Source organism: Armigeres subalbatus, chromosome 3 (genome assembly GCF_024139115.2).
Source record: "Armigeres subalbatus isolate Guangzhou_Male chromosome 3, GZ_Asu_2, whole genome shotgun sequence".
In the NCBI taxonomy this organism is placed as follows: domain Eukaryota; kingdom Metazoa; phylum Arthropoda; class Insecta; order Diptera; family Culicidae; genus Armigeres; species Armigeres subalbatus.
The window spans coordinates 145,078,369-145,083,389 of record NC_085141.1 but is presented as its reverse complement, the minus strand read 5'-3'; the positions used below and the strand labels follow the sequence as shown (position 1 = coordinate 145,083,389).

The following is a 5,021-nucleotide window of genomic DNA, read 5'->3' as shown; positions in this document are numbered from 1 at the left end:
ATAAGGAGGAATGGTCCTCCGGAAATTTAGGGGGTTTGCTGTCAGGCCCTGCAAGCCAGCCAAAAAAAAAACTCACGCAACGAACAATCAACAAGAGAGTACGGACCGGAACTATTGGCGAAGACCACTGCGACGAAAAGGGACTAGTGATTGGAAACTCGGTTTGTGGAACTGCAAATCTCTCAACTTCATCGGGAGCACACGCATACTCGCCGATGTGCTCAAGGACCGTGGATTCGGCATCGTAGCGCTGCAGGAGGTTTGTTGGAAGGGATCAATGCACTATGGGGAATCAGGTGGCCGAAAATAAAAAAATCGACTTTCTCTGATTCGTAATTCAAGTTGACCTACTAAATGCTAATGCTTTGGAGCATTAAACCCCAGCATATCAGCACTCTAAGCCATATGGTTATCAAGATATAGGCATTAGAGCCAGACACTTTTTTGTTCTTGCACAGATAACAGATATTGAGGCTGGCATCACATACGTGTGTAAACATCCGCAACCGTTAATTCAAATGTATTTTAAATTGGGACCGCGTTTGGCAATCGATTGGAGATGGCGCAAGGATTATTGTTATTGAAAACGCAGCCCGAATGCAGCTGTCAAATGCATTGGCTGCGTTCGACGGCTGTAATTCAGCTGCATCCTTAGGTACTGCCGCAATCACTTGAGTAGATGGCAGTAGTGGGCCAACGTATATCAATTCAAAAGTTTACACAGGATTTTCAATAAAATTTGTTCTAGCTTCAATATCTGTTATCTGTGGTTCTTGAAAAATCAATGCATTATTCAACTGTCAATATCTTCGGCTACAGTAGCTCTTTTCCAACTCTTCAAAAAGTTTCTGAAAGCTTGTTTCATGGACTTGCGAAGAACGGGTTAGTTATGGGAAAATAGGTAGTGAAACATCCGAAAATGACCCGAAGAAAAAAAAATTTTTTTTTCATGCAGAAAGTTCCATACAAAAAAAGTTTCTCAAAGTTTCGCTTAGCGACTACCACTACGACTTTCTTTGGATCTCCTAGAAGGCATTGAAACAAATTCCAGCTGCTTATGGCTGCAAATCTGCGATTCCGATCACTTTTTCGAAAAAAAGTCATTAATTTTGAAACATTAAATGTAATTATTCTCATAATACACGGCAGACTGTGATGGGCTGGATACAAATCCCATGCGTATGACAAAAGAGCATCAAGAACAGTTAAAATAGAGATAGTAGATAACACGTAAAGTGTCGTAGGCTTCGTGGTAGGCCGTGTACACGATAGCTTATGCAGCTATATGATACTCCATTTGGCGTAGGCTCACCAAGAGGAGGCAACTCATTATCTATCAAGTATCAAGCAAATAAATATGAAAAAAAAACAATATACTCTTGAGGGTTACGAAAATACTCTAGGCTTCATTTGAAATTATTTCATAAAAAGTAAAATTTTGATATTAGGGGAAAATACCTATTCTTGGCAGTCTAAGACATTCGCCAAATTGAATGATAAAAATAATGAATAATTACATCAAAACACAGGTACAGTTCAACTGGTATACATTTATATGCTCTCCCTTTGATGATTGGTGTTCACTAAATATAACAGCTTGTACCATAAACTCAGTAAATTAATTATAAAGTAACAGGTCAACGTTTCTTCTATCGGCATAGCAATTTCTATTATCAGCAATGAGTTTGCTCCCTTCAGCAACTAGACATGGAAGTAGAAAACTGGTAATGTATTGGTGCCAAATGCTGATTGTTTATATCCTCCAGTAGTAAAATTCATTCATAATAATCGGCCGCACGCTCATCTCGCTTCACTCAATTTTGGAACAAATTTTATTAATTATCAAAACTGGCTTAAAACAAAACATGAATTTTTAGCCTTGGTATCAATTTTATGTCATGTAGACAGATAGGCAAAAGCATGTAAACACATTGTAAAACAAATTTAACCCTTATGCGGCCAATCAAAAACAGACGTGAATGGCAGATAGGGTACCCGTGTACCCAGATATTGACATTTTCATAACTTATACCATTTTCAACCTATTCGAATAATGTTGGCCATTTTGGAGAAGGGAGCTTATATACTTTTTGTTTGCTGCCGAGATTTACATCTTTTGTCTTTTTTAATGCCTTAGAGTCTACACGCGTAAGCAAACGACCATCAACCAGTTTCAAATATACAACTTGCTCTTTGCGGTCCTTAGAATTGAAGGTCCTTACATGATATGTTTGGTACATCAAACAAAATCATGGGGGTTGTGTACAAGACACGACTGCTCGACGTAAACTACGTAAAACCAAATCTATACACATAAGAATGAATTTTTGTGTCTGCCCGTATAGACTAGGAAACTACTGAACCGATCGGCCTGAACATTTGTATGTAGAGGTTTTTGGGAATTATGAAGACTCTTATGATGGTATTAGACCACTCCCCTTCTGGAAGGGGGACTCCCATACAAATGAAATACAAATTTCTGCTATAATCGAGAAGTAATCTAAAAAATGGAATCCAAATTTGCAAATTTCGAATACTCAACCATTGACGAATACATAGACCTAAATGTCCGGTACAAAGCCATCAGAAAATCGGGCACCATGTCTTCTTCTTTATTTTGAAGAAAATACCCCTCGTGGGTGACGAATTACATTATACATATAAATATTTTACGAGCGCTGACTTACCCCTCTTGACGTTTTGACAGTTTGTCTGTTTGTTTTTCTCCCTCACCTTGCGACGTCGTTTCGGTTTTGCATCGTGCATCACGGAGAAAATCGAAAAAGATAATAATAAATGCTGTCCAATGAGCAGCTCGAAGTAGCTCGAAGTACAGTGACTATAATAACAGTGTCGTCAAGTGTCAGAATTGGAACAGAATCGTCTGTCAATTCCATACAAATGCGCGTTCCAAACGAGCAGGAGACCTGTCAAACATGGCACATGGCGTTACTCTTCTTGTAGGACTCTAGCTCGAAGTTGTTCCCGTCCTGCTCGTTCTTTTTTGTCAACAAATGGGCATGAGCAGGACAGGGAGAAACTTCGAGCTACTTCAAGCTCTCATTGGACAGCACTATAATATAACGTTAATGAGGCTTTCTGTTTGACGCGAGATTTGACGGCAACCGGAGAAGGCAATCCGCTGAAGCAGGCCACGAACATTGGGAGTCATTTTTTTTTCTGCTCGGCTACGCAGTGTGCAAATTGGAACAAAGGCAAGAACAATGGTAATATTTTTCTTCAATAAATTCTTCCCTAAACTGACAATTATTATCTTCTTTCGTTTGCCATTTCAGGTTCGGAACAATGCAACCAGCGAAAAACATTTCGCCAGGAATCTCTACTTCAATTCGAATCGATTGGACGATTGCCCTCGAGGAGGAAGAAAATCAGCGTCCAAGAGAATTAAAGGCCAGTCTGATAGTAGTCGCAGCTCTACAAAGTGGAAGCAGTATGGTGTATGGCGGTTGAATGCGGGGACAGTTCTGAGGAGGTGCTAAAATCGATTCATCACTGCTGCATGCTTTTTTACGGTATATATAATCTGATATAAATATCACCACAAAGTGACTTTATCAATACAGTGTATATTTATAAATAAATGTGGAAGATTTGGAAAATTTAATAGGTATTTACTATTCCTGAGATTTCTTTCTTTTCTATTTTTAAATGTCAAATTATTTCCTATTTGTTTTGCAAAACTAACATTTCTGCTGAATATATTGTTTTATATTGCTTCGTTAAATTAAACTGAAAATAATCTTTTAAAAGGCTTAATTCAATTCAAATTAATCATTCACAGCTTATTGCCGAATTATGCATCACAAAGAGTGGATAGTGAATGATCGTTAACATCCTTGGGTGGAAGACCGTTTTGCGGCCGTGGAGGATTCCGCGGACGTGGTGGTTTCCGTGGCGGTTTACATCGTGATGGCCCACCGCACCACGGGGACAATGATGAATGGCGTCGATCAGGAGCCGATGGCGAATATGATTTACGTCGTCGTTCTGGATCACGTGAACCAGGAATCGATAGATCTCGCTCCCGTTCACCGAGGCGACGCAGTCCGGCTGATTCTGATTCGTCTTCTTGTAGGCATGGCATGTTATCGAATGCAAGAAAGTTACCAGAAGAAGATGTGCAGAAGCGCATATCGACGTCATCGTCGCACGCAATCTTCCTCGGCCTGCCGGGATCGACGTCATCGGTGGCATCGTCGGATGATGCCAGCGTTCAGACGCGTCCACTGCGTAATCTCGTGTCCTACCTGAAGCAGAAAGAAGCGGCCGGCGTTATTTCCTTGTTCAATAAAGAAACGGAAGCAACCAATGTGCTCTACTCATTCCCACCATGCGATTTTCGACAGAATTGTTGAAACGAACATGTCACAACCTCACTGAAGGAAGACCATCTGGTAATCGTGGTGGTCCGAGGAGGTGCCTTCTTTCTGGTATTGCAGCAACTAGTCCATATTGGCACAGCATACAACATGGCTGGTCTAAAAATTTGTTTGTAAATCAAAAGTTTGTTCTTAAGACAAAGTTTTGATTTTCTGTTTATAAGTGGATCTTAATATATTTGTTACATTTGGCTTGAAGGCCTTCAATGTGATTTTTAAAAGTTAATTTTTGATCTAGCAGAAGTCCTAAATATTTAGAATTCTGATAGTTTACCTGCAGTGAGCGATCTGGAAAATAATTTTGGATCAGTTTAATAGCTGGTTGGTTGTTTGCTCATTGTTTGTTGATTGCTTCATTGTTGGTTGATTGATTGGTTATTTAGTTGATTGGTTGCTTGATTGGTTGGTTGGTTGATTGTTGGTTGGTAGAATGATTAATTGGTTGGTTGCTGCTTGATTTGTTAGTTGGTAGAACTGTTGAATGGTTGGTTGCTTCACAGTTGGTTGGTTGCTTGATTGGTTGGTTATTTGGTTGATTGGTTGTTTGACTGGTTGATTGATTGGTTGGTCGGCTGGTTAGTTGATTAGTTGTTTTGTTGGTTGCTTGAATGGCTGATTGTT

General features: G+C 39.7%; 1 long non-coding RNA gene across 2 annotated transcripts; it reads left to right on the top strand.

Annotated features, from left to right (window-relative positions):
• The first annotated feature begins 2,624 nt into the window (after positions 1 to 2,624).
• LOC134220966 (uncharacterized) lies at positions 2,625 to 4,321 on the top strand. 2 transcript variants are annotated; one of them, XR_009982140.1, is made up of 3 exons: positions 2,625 to 3,227; positions 3,297 to 3,628; positions 3,803 to 4,321. It is a non-coding gene; the product is annotated as an uncharacterized LOC134220966 (long non-coding RNA). The 2 variants fall into 2 exon arrangements; XR_009982139.1 differs by having other exon boundaries at positions 2,758 to 3,227; positions 3,297 to 3,533.
• Positions 4,322 to 5,021: the final 700 nt, after the last annotated feature.